This window comes from Gavia stellata, chromosome 31, assembly GCF_030936135.1.
Source record: "Gavia stellata isolate bGavSte3 chromosome 31, bGavSte3.hap2, whole genome shotgun sequence".
Lineage (NCBI taxonomy): Eukaryota > Metazoa > Chordata > Aves > Gaviiformes > Gaviidae > Gavia > Gavia stellata.
The window spans coordinates 3,679,782-3,692,055 of record NC_082624.1 but is presented as its reverse complement, the minus strand read 5'-3'; positions in this window follow the sequence as shown (position 1 = coordinate 3,692,055).

Here is a 12,274-nt window from a genome sequence, read left to right as displayed (position 1 = left end):
AACTGGGAACTGTAACTTGGGCTCAATTTTTATTTCTGTAATAAAAGTAAAAATAGTAAAATGCAAAATTCTGAACCTGATGACGCTTGTTTTAGTATTTGGGCAAATGCACGTAGACACTGCTCTGGTCTGTTGAGACATTACATTGATCCTGGAGTTGGAGTTCTTTACTGACACTGCCATGGCTTGGGCTCAGCAAATTTCTCAACAGAGATGGTAGACATCTGTGAGTCCTGCCTAGGTGGACATGCCCTCCTGTCTTTCTAGTCGAAGTTGTGCTTCAACCTCTGGACAAAATGCTTCCGATAATTTTTAGAACTGAAACAGATTTCCTTCATCCCAGCGTCATGCCAGAGCTAGATGTGTTGGGATGTGTGCTGGGAATTCATCCTTGTTCTGTGCCCAGTTTGTTCTTTTTACTCTGCTTACTACAGGATAATCTCTGCCTGTCCTTGCCTTATCCCCATGCTAACGATAAGAGGATGCAGGAATGAGGGGGGAAAAATAATGGAACTAATGTCTTTTTAATGATTTGGAGAAAGAGCTAAGCTGTTGAAATCCTCCCATTGTTAATCAGGTGATTCATCCCTTATCCGCCATCACATTAAATTTCAGGCGGATTTTCTCCTACCTGGTATTTATGTTCAATCCGATGACCTGATAGTCCTCCTGAGCGGATCTAATCCCCAGGTACAGCAGTGTGAGCGGTTGCTCTCAGCAGGATCTGTCCGTGACTCTATTTCATAGTGCTGAAATGTCACCAGAACATAGTTCTCTGCAGAGGGAACTAACTGAAGGAAACCACCAAGAATTTGGCTCCACATTATCACCCAAATCACTAGTAAATTATCTACTTTGTTTTAAGAAAGGAGTACTTGGAGCAAAGAAAGACAAGGAAGTTCATCCAAACCCCTTGATCTGAATCCCCTTTGGGCACAATAAAAATATGTTCTGGCTTTCTATTCCTTTATAGATTGTAGGCAATGAAAGCTTCAAGTTCACCAACCCTCCACAGTGCTTGGCTTCAGTCAGCTTAGATGGTATCTGGGGCTTTTGGAAAAAAATTAAAAGGGTTGGAAGATGTCTGCAGCTCTGCCACAATTATTTATGGGCCTTCAATAAGTGTTGGCTGGAAAAATAATCAGGATTGGGAACTGAGGGGAAAAACAAGACAATGAAGCTCATTAGGCTTCTTTTTGCTAATACAGAACCCCACAAAATAAAGGGGCTTCTGAAAATCTGTAGATGTCCACAGGATTTGCTATAAGATCATTGCAAGAGTTTAAATCTACAAAGAGAGACAGGGCCAACATCTGACCAAACAGGAAGATCTCAAGCGAAAAAACCCCATCATTGGTCACATTTGGAGAACAGTTACTTGAGGCAGCCTGGCTTAAAGCCCTGAGCGTGTGTGTAGAAACCTCCCCTGAGTTTCAATTTAGACACTTTATAGCCTGAAATGATAGAAAGGGGTTTATCAGCTATAGAACTCAAACTAGGACTTTCACAGCTGCCTTCTGCTCTGCAAGCAAATAGCAGGGGAGAAGATTGATCCATATCATCCCTGTTTTGGTGGAGTCAGAGGCTTGGCCAGGCCAACATTACCTTTGTTAAAAACGCAATCCTGGGCAAATGGGCAGCGCAGAGCTTGAGCAATGGCAGTGCTCAGCAGAAGCTCCACCTAAAGCAGGGCTGAAAGGGGACAGATACAGCCTTGTGCTGTTCTTCTCCCCAGAAATGCATCTACCCATGGAGAGAATGGCATCCAAAACAGCAGAAGGAATCTTTCCATGGTCTCATGGCAGTTGGTGGTGCAGGAACAACTTAAAAAAACAGATCTATGGCCTCACATATTGGCAAGGCTGAGCACAGAGGACAACGCAGACCAAGGTAGAGTGACAGAAGCTGAGACTACTACGGACAGGATCCTCAGAGCCTGCAGAGAAGGTGGGGGTGACAGTCCTTCCAGAAAACAGAAAAGGCTTTGGCAAGATAAACAAACAGTAGTTATTCACTTCTTGGGAGAGATTTAAACGGGATTCAAGAGTTTTCTCATGGTTCCACAAACAACTGTCATTATCCATAGCTCATCTCTGTGTCACATTGAAGTTTCTCCTCCCACCCCCCCAACACGTTGAAAGAAGTGAAAAGGTTACACATTTATCTTATTTCTTCGTCTCCCAGGACTTGTCTTTACTTTTCTCCTATTTCCTTAATGCAGGGGGAGAGAGGGAGAAAGAGAGAAAAAGGAAACAAAAAAGTTCTCCATGGAGAATTCAATTCAGCAGAATTACACTGCTCTTACGTCCGCTTCGCGGCTCTCTCCCACGCACAGCCTGTGGCTTCCAGCACAATATCTGCACAGCCCCAGCACTGTGTCAGCTTTGATAAGAGCCCCTGTGTAATCAGTGCAGTACCAGTTATCCGGCTACAATACTGTATGATTTCCTCTTGTGGCTTCTTCATTCCTGTTTATAATTAAAGAAGGACTTCTTGCCATGCCAAAGGCTATATAAAAATAAGTAATAAGTAATAAAGTGATGGCATTGATCCAAGAGCTTGCTGCTGCCGCTCTTATTCTTGCAACACAGTAATATCCAGCAGTGGTTAATAGCATTAAGGTTTTGGTGTTTGATTCAACTATTTGCATTTAGCAGTTTTAGGAGGATGCAGCCAGCCTAGGTGAAGAAAAGGGCTGGTGTGGGTTAGGATTACTGGATGTTTACCCTTTATATTTAGAAAAAAGCTGAATCATTTGCTGGGGTTTCTTCATGGCATTGTGTTCATTCTGCTGCAATCAAATTGGCCTAAAGTCATAAGCAGGGCAGGTGGTTAGAAGCTCAACCCTGGAGCCAGAACTTGTTCCATCCATTAATTATTTGTGTTGGATAATTAGCACAAGCACTATGGAAATCATGGCCCCATTGTGTAAATACATATGGTGCCCCCAAGAGCTTCAGATTTAAATAGACGGGAGAGACAATGGGCAAATTAGCCAGTGCTACACAACAGGTCATCGAGAGCCAGCAGTCCCACCCCGACTTCCCATTTTCCAGGACAAACTGTTCTCTTCATTAGCCCATGCAACTTCAAAGTGCTCCAAATCGCAGCCCCACGCTTAAAAATTCCTTATCTCCCTCCAAGTGCCTTCGGTCCCTGTCCCTTAGTCAAAGGGACGCAGGGATAAGGAGGACGTCTCCTGTGTCCCTGAATTTCTTTTCCCTGCTCATGGAGAAGCTGTGTCATACAATCTCCTGCACAAACCAAACAATCTTGCTCTGTTGCATGTGGGAGAGAAATTCTCTTCCCAACCGTGTACATTTGTGGGGCGTAACTATTGAGCAACATACTGTTATTTATTCTTTGTTCTTAAGCAACTTATGAAGGCTCTGTGCAATTGGCACAAGGCTGGGGACTGCAGACACCCAGGCAAGTCACTTCTCCAGGGGCACTGCAGGTGTTGCCATTTTACAAATGAGGGTCTAAGATGGAGGGACTCGAGTCGTGCAGGACGTCTGTAGGTGAAAAGGGTCCTGCATTAGCTAGCACTGTAACCACAAGACCATTTGATTGCATTCAGCATCCTCTTGCTGGTAAGAGAACCAGGCTGAGAACAGACACAGCACAGGACTAATCCAAGCAGTACTAAAGAAGTATTTAAAAACACAAGTGTTAAAAAGTCAGGGTGATTTCTTCACCTGTCTCCAATGTTTTATCCGCTGACCTCACTGGGATGAACTCACTTAGGGAGTTGCAAAGGTTCCCAAACAAAGGCTCCTACCCATTCCGGATTACACATGAAAAACATCGCTCCCCGTCACTCTGAGTCACTCCTCAGCTGCTGAGCCAAGCCTAACCAAACCCAACCAGCCCAACAGCCTGGGGAGGGGGCTCCCTGCCTTTGATGTCTTTGGCTAGAAACAGTCTTACCCTTTCTTACACCTGAGAAAACATTCTGCAAAGAACCTCCTTTCCTTTCGCTTTGATGCTGTCTTTCACACTCTTTTCTTCCTTCACTTCATCTGCTTTCCTTAATGAGAATGTAAATAAGGTACTGCTGTGTAACTCTGAGGATCTTAAAATACTTAATGAAGATGGATCAATTAAACATACAATCCTAGTTGAGCTAGAGAAGCATGGCAGTGCTTCTTGGAGCCATCTTCTATTGCTCTGAAACAGAGCCGTTTCTTATGTGCTGTAGGCATTATGTGGGTCACGGAGAGCCCTCAAATGTGGCCCGACTGAGCTGTACCTTAGTGCCCTCCTCTCATGAAGGCTCACTTTGTTTGAGCAACTTATCTAGAACTTGGGGTGTGTAACACACACAGAAAATTTTTCACATTCCTTTGCAAATGTTTCATATGATCACCACAAAAAAAGGTACTTTCTAGGTACATTCCCTTTTTAAAAGGAATTACAGTCATCCAGGGTGAACAGTAGGCAGAAAGGACTGGATGAAACTGGTAACAGTTTGGATCATGCCTTTAGGATGGCTTTTATTTTATTACCATTATTATCCCTCTACTTCTGTGTTCAGGAGGCTCTGGAGTATCAGGTTGCTTAGAAAAGTTTCCATCATTAGGCCTGATTTTCTACTCATTTAGGAAGACACAATGCTGAAATTGTTGGAGCTATACTTCTGCAAATCCTTCTGGAAATGAAATTCAAAGCCCATTGTGGTCAAGGCCTCATCCACTGAAGCCCACTGACTTCAGCAGGCCCTGCATTAGACCAGAGGTGTGATGAGAATCTGCCCTGGCTTTCCCTTAAAGGACTTCAAAGCCCCATTTGGCAACTTTTTTCCTGTCCTCGCTTTGTCCTGATGCTCATGTGCGTTAAAGCACTCAGCACCTCAGCAGTCAACCCTGTCCTCCTTAGTGCCATGCTGGAAGTAGGGACTGTTCTCTGCCGTTGGCAGACCTCGTGGGGAAGCTGTCAGTACTGGCTGCTTCCAATGTCTGCACTTTGAGCAAGACTTTACTCCAGTGTATCCATCTTGGGTTGAGAAGATAGATGTTTGCCACAGAGCCTCCTTTTGTGATTTCCTGAATGCTTTGGTTTAGACTCCTTTTCCTCCTTTCCCCCCCATAGATGCAATCTTATTCTGGAGATACGGAAATCTGCAGTGCAAGCTTGTTAAAATACCAGATGGTTTTTGGTGGTGATGGTGGTAGAGCAGAACAGATACTTACAGGCTTGACTGAAGTTTTCCCAACTAAAGCCTGCCACAAATATGCAGTTGCCTTCCTGTGAGAGCGATCTAAGCAAGACTGAACGTGTGGATCTGGCCACTGAACGCCCCAGACAAACAGAGGGCTCATTCACTGGTCAATCACAAACAGAAATTACATACTTGGTTGCCCACTTCTCATTTGTGTTTACCCTCCACTTCTCTCCCAGCCATAGGGCAGGTGATGGTCAGATCCAAACCTCACCGAAATGAAGAGGAATCATTCCCCGGATTTCACTGGCCTTTGGGTTAGGACACAGTGGTTTTTTAACCAGCTATTTTATGCTGTTTCCCACCTTAACCTTAAGAATCCAGCACACCCTTGAAAGAAGTTGTTTTAATGAAAATAACAACCCAAAGCTCTGGGTGGGATTTATCTGTCACATGGATTTACAGACACGCAAGGCGTTAGCCATATCTATCCTCACATCACCCAGACTAAGGCTATGAATGCCCTGCTGCCTGGAATTGCCTCCAAGACAGGCTTGAGGTCAAACTTGCTCCCTAACCTCATTGCTTACCTGCTGCTTACCTTCGGATCTGGTTCTGGGATGCCTCAGCTGCTATCCCTGAGAGGAAAATCCTCAGCAACACCTTTGCACAAGTCCCCAGATTCTACTTGTGGTGATGAGTAGTTGGAGTGAGCGTTGTCACATCATGTCCTCCTGCAGATATTCTCAGGTTAGCTCCTCCCAAATATTAAAAGGACACACACAAGACAAACTGCCAGCAAAGACAGAGTGTGTGGGTCACTGGGTGAGCAGAAACCCACTCCTGAGCTTTCTATTGCCACTAAAATTTAGACATAACCAGAAAGTCTTGGCAGGCAAAGTAGGAGTCCAATGACATATTGTTGTTTGCAATGAGGAGTAGTAATAGTGTAGAACTGTAAGAGTATTTCTAACAAGACAAGCCCTGCAAGGCAACATGATGAAAGCTGTGTCAGGTGAAGCTACAGTCGGGCCTTAGGCATTTTGACTAATGCAAAGGTGAAGACATGTACTTGTCTTTTTGACCCGGTTTCTTTAAGTCCCATCCAGCTGTGCAGATAAAGATGATTTATGGAACATTTCATTGCTAATATCACTTATCTCATATTCCAAGAGATGACGTTGTGTTATCTTAAGCCTTTTTTCATACCTGATCACTATATCTTTCAAACAGATGAACTAATGAAGAAGTTGAGGCTGATGGATAAGTGCAGTGGGTACCGGCTGACTCAGGGAAGGCTAGAAAACGCAGTAATGCCAGAGCACAGGCTGCAATTCTGTACTTTGATTCAAAAAGAGACGTATCTTATTAAAAAATCAGGAATTGCCTGGAACAAGAAGAGCAACTGGGTTTGTCACCACTCGCACTGATTAGTAACAGGATTTCAGAAAGATTAGAGGCTTGATTCTCTTTATCAAGAAATGCCTTCCATGTATCTCTGGTTTCAACAACTATGTTTTCAGTGATGATGAAACCAAGTGTTACCGACCAGAAGAAAACAGAGTGATTATGGAGCAGGACTATCTACTCTGGGTCTTGTGCAAGAACAAATAAAATCTGAACATCTGCTGCATTAACCCTGACCTCTGTGTTAGGCATTTTAAATGAGGCAGACATCACGTCTTGCTCTAGCCCTGCAATACGTATGATAAACTGAGAGTAGGATGAAAGATCTAATACAAATCTGACTCTTCAACACAAGTGAGGTGGGCCAGAAAGGCCTGTTTAATTCTTTTGTATTAAACGTGAAGCAAAGTGCCACTTATATATCACACTGACAGAAATTAATTACAGCTTCCTCCAGCACGATCATAAAAGATTCTAAATCACAAGGTCCCATCTTACAAAGCCACTGTATGTTTCACCTGTGATGTTACAAATTACTTCAAGTGATGGTATGTCAAAGTGGTAATTAATTTGATGAGTTTAAATTACATTCTATAGAGGAAGAAACCATGTTCTTACACATCATAATTTTTTATATACTATCTCCTATGGGAAAAGCCTCATATAAAAAGAAACCTAGTTGTGTCTGGCTTTTATTATTTATTGAACAATGCTCCATTGATTCACAGATCCTCTCCAGACAGCTCATAAACAAGGCCTGTAGTGCAAAGTTTAGACAAGGACAAAGATTTCTGAACTCTTAAGCATAACACGAAGCTCTGTGATTACCCACACTGGAAGGAATGGACAGAGCTGGAATTTTAAGAGAGAAATGCAAGAAATGCAAAGATACTTTGCTGAAGGAAGAAGTCAGATTTCTATGAAAACTGCAGTTTCATGGCTTTTTCCCTCTGTAGTGTGCTTTTGGGTACACTTGCTCCGGAAGTGTTTCTACTCAACTCATTAACTCTTTCTTCCAAAACTTCTTGCCCGCCAGCGGATTTATTTTGGGCAAGCACACATGTTTCTCAGGCCTTTGGTCGAAAGCTCTACCTACTTAAAATGCATACTAACAGGGAGGGTTTCATGCAGTTTGGGATTTACTAGTTTATATAAAGAAGGCTGCCTAGACCACCATCCTGTTTCACTGTGGCCTGTGGTGCCACAGAAAGTTTAAAATCGTATTTCTGCCAGAGTGTCTCCCCAGCAGCTCAAATGAAAGCAAAGTGTGAACATGACAAAGTCAGTGTCATTGAAGGCATCTTAAAATCCCTCCTCATTTCGCTGGGTGCATGGTGGGGCTGGCTTTACCCCCCTTTCTCAAAGGGGCCTTAAGAAGATAACTGTCCCAAATTGGTGCTCATATCTGGGGTTCCCACAGACACCATATATAATCTCTTAAATTGGCTCAATTGCTTGGAAGCCAGTCCAATGGAACAACTTTAGTGGCAGTCACATTGCCTTATATCCAGCTGTTAAATCATTTAAAGGCAGTTAAAGCTACAGTCAATTCTCTCCCATTACCGTCACTTCCCACGTAAGCAACTGCTGAAGCTCTCTCTCTTTCCAGTGAAAGGAGAGGTGGGGTCCGTGGGATCATGTTCTCAGCAGAGAATCGCAGTATTAAAACATCATCCACCCTATGAAAAGGGTTGAGAACCCCTTGGCCTCTGTGAACCCTGAAGGAGCATTTCCAGCGCTGTCAGAGGGGCTCCCTCTGTTATTGCAGGCAGCCCTGTCCTACCCTGGCTCTCGTTCTTGTTGATGATTGTCATTTCTAATCTTTTGGCAACACACACAGTCCAAAAAAAAAAAAAAAAAAAACCCAACAAAAAAAGTTCCTCTGAGTTGGCTGCACCTCAGCTTCCTGGCTTGAGGGATGAACCGCTCTGCCCCAGATCCAGCTCTTCTTAATATCCAAAATATGCTGCAAGAAAGGTCATTGGAAGGGAGTGGGCTAATTCAAGGCACAATTGTATCGCACTTAAAAAAACCTGAGCCTGATGAACCTATTTTCCACCTGATGAGCAGTACCCTGAGTTTGTGCAAATATTCCAGTCCCACTGAGGATTCAATACAGAGAACTCAGAAGCTTAATGACATAAAATTTACATGTCACAATTAAGACTTAATATTCCAATTTTTTCCATGCCACTGATCTCTTCTGCCTTGCTTTCTGTTCCAGCCTGGGTATTTCACCCTCTGGTGTCACCTAGACACGTTCTCAGCTGGCATGGCATGAACGAACACAGACCCGTTGACTCTCACAGCGTTACCCACCACGAGACCCTGGCTGTCAAACACGGCTCGTTAAAATGGAAGCTCCTGCCTGATGGGACATAAGGCGCACAGGGACTGAGAGGAATTTGGCTTAATTACTTTGTTGCATAAGTTTCCTACTTCTGGTCTGGGCTTCTAATTAGAAGCAAATACATTCCCTTTGAGATCTCAGTAGTTTCTGTGAAATCCAGAAGGTCATTCCTTTATATGACACCGAGAAGTCTAGTGTCATCTTCATTTTCAGACCAGCCAATGTTACACCCTTACATGCTGGGCTATGAAAGATAGGCGTAGAATCAGCAGGAACTTCACTTCATGCCTTGACAAATCCAGAAGAGACTTTTGTAAAGCCTTCAGGGCCAAAGATTTCTTTCATATCAAGTAATATCGCTACTATGTGATGATATTTGAACCCAGAGCATCTATTTCACTTCCTTTCAAATGCAAAATGGACTGTGGTCATATCTGTAATTGATGCAATTATAAAAACTTCCTAGTTATCTACTCTTTTAGCATTATTGTGCCTCCCTTTGGAAATGGTTTCAGTTACATTTCCATCACTGGATTCAGAATATTCTGGTTTCTCAGCTAAAAACTATAATACTGAATCCTACCAGAGTCTCTAGAATTCACATTAGCATCTGGGTTGTGTTTGGGTTTTGGCTTTCCTTAATAGAATAGCAAATAGCAGCTGGGAGGAGAACGAAAATCACTGGGATTCATCTCTTGCTTCAAGACAATGAAGTTACATAATAAAATAGGAGAAACCCATGTGATTTAGCAGGCAAGCTGAGACAAGTAGAAAATCAGTTTTACTGCTAAAAGCTATGCAGAGGGCCAGAGGCAGATACAACAAAAATAGCAGCGTATGTGGTGTCATGCCTTTGGGTCCACTCGCTGACAGCTCCATGGACGTACATCGGCCAAAGATCTCACCCATCATTGCTGATTCGTTGTTATTAATTCAAGCTGAGACACATCCCTCATTTTTCCTACTTGTGACATCCGCCATGGCACTGTGTCTGGGCCCCTTTTCCCCCTCACCGAGGACAGCCTCTCGCTGTCTTTTCTGTCCCATTCAGATTTGGCAAGAGCCCCCGTAAAGGAATTGACACCAAGGGGAAGAGGAGGGAGAAATTTCCCTGCTGTAGCAAGAAGATATTTTCTAGTTTGGGAAACACTGTCCTTTCTGGAGAAAACTGTTGTCCAATAGAGACTGTAAAGACACTTGCAAATCCCAGAGCAGAGAATTCAACCATGGGCCTATTGTTTTTAAGAAGCTGTGGATGGACTCTTATGGTTCCTGCCTAAATACTATTCCTAGGAGAATCATCTGCCATTATGTGCAATTAAAACTGGAGGATTTTTATGCTGCAACAACATAAATACCTAGGATGCCACTAGAATGGGTATATGTTTTCTATTCTCACATCTGTTTATTTATCTTAGTAGGAAACAACTTCCACTGAGACTGGAAACTGAGTGTTTTGGTTTTTTTAAGATTTCCTTTCAAAAGGCAAAAAAAGCAGATCACAGAAACCAAATATTTAAGAGGTATACTGTTAGCTGCACTCCTTTAAAATCAGAGGAGAACTATGTCCCTACAGTTAAAACAGACAGTTAGCACACCGCTTTTCTGAGTTCAAACACCAACACTGGGAAAACAGTATGTCCCAGCAGCTCTTGACGAATGCCAGGTCCAAAAAAACTTCTAACAGCCTTCCTTGGATCACAGTCTGAGGAGGGACATGAGGATTCCTGCAGGAGAACAAGCTGCATTGTCTCCACACAAGAGAAATAGAAGTCTCTAATCTGGGGGATCTGTCATATGGCAGTTACTGTAGGTGGGACACACTGTCTAAAACCTAATCTGTTAACCATATGCCTGGGAATCATTCCTGGGAGAATATTCGGAGTCTGTGTGTAGGTATGAGTGAGTGTGTGTGGTCTTTGCCTCCCCATCCAGAGGTGACTATGACACCTCCAAACAGAAATATTTCTATCCCAACAAGGAGAGTTTGCCATCTACCAGCTCCTGTTTTCTGTTCCTCTTCTAAGCATTCATTGCTATCTTTGTGGAGGTTAAATCGCAGAGTTTATATTTGCCCAGCTACTTTGATGCCCAGAGGTGTAATCCTGCTTGGAGTGGTATCCATGGCAAAATTCCAGTTCCATTAGGTGAAATGTATAGTATTTATGCAGGGAGCTTAAATGGATCGTTTAAAGCTACAAGAAAAGGAGTTAATTAGGACATACAGGGCTTGTGTTGACTAGCTGGTTTTAATCCTTTCAATGTAGAAAGGATAATATACAATGGGAATTTTTCATTTCGTTTTTTAAAGCTTTGAAAAATGTTAGAACAGTGATGCTATTAATGCTGCTCCACAGTCCAAAAAAATGTCATCTCCATTTCTACTGCTAAAATAAAACAATCTGCTGCTGAAATGAAGCTATATTTAGGGGCATAATCTGTTATAAGGACTTAAGCTAACATCTAACAAGGGAGTCTGGGAAGGAAACTCCCTGAAGGTAGGTTATTTTAGAGCTGCTCACTGCAGAACACTTTCTTTCAAAGCAGCTGGTACCAGCCATTACAGGAGAGAGCTCAGGAGAGCAATTGGAGTACTGAACCAGTGTGGCCCTTTCTCTGTTCTATTTATACATTTATCTGCCTTGGCAGACCTTGAGAGACTGAAGGACTTTGCTCATGTGCATCACACCGTAAGATGAAGGTTTGTTTAGCTCACACGTGAATCTGCTCCATGGCTTGAGCGTGACTAGTTCTTTCTATCAAGCCTCTATCATCCTAAATGTCCTGCAGTAACCAAACTTTCCATGGAAGGCTTTTGCGACTCAACCTTTCTCATGCATTGAACCCAATGCCCTCCCCAAAAGAATGGCTTTTATGGGCACTGCTCCTTTCACCTTCAGGACTGTGTATCTGGAGATAGAGCAAGTTAAGAATTTCCTTATTGCATATTAATGCCCTTTAATGTGCTTTGAACCTTTTCATTTTAATTACATTAGTTGCTATTCTATTTAAAGTTCCTACAATCTGGGTACTCTTATTCAAATCAGGTTTCCGATTCTCCACACTTAGCTGCTGTTTTTCCGCTTTGCTAAATGCGGTGCTCTTTTTCCTGCGACCTTAAAATCAGCATTAGCACCTTGCAAAGGACAAATCGGAAAAGACGACCCCCCTTCTTTGCAACCATAGGACCCGATCTTATTCCCACTCAAGCAAAGCAGGTGAGCAAATGATTTTTCCCTCATGCATTTTTTAATTTTCATTTTCCTGCTATACAGTCAGTCTTCTGGATGGGTGAAATTGAGGCAAGGATAAGTCAATAAGCTGGTGGGAGCTAGCACAGTCATCTGTCCTTGCCT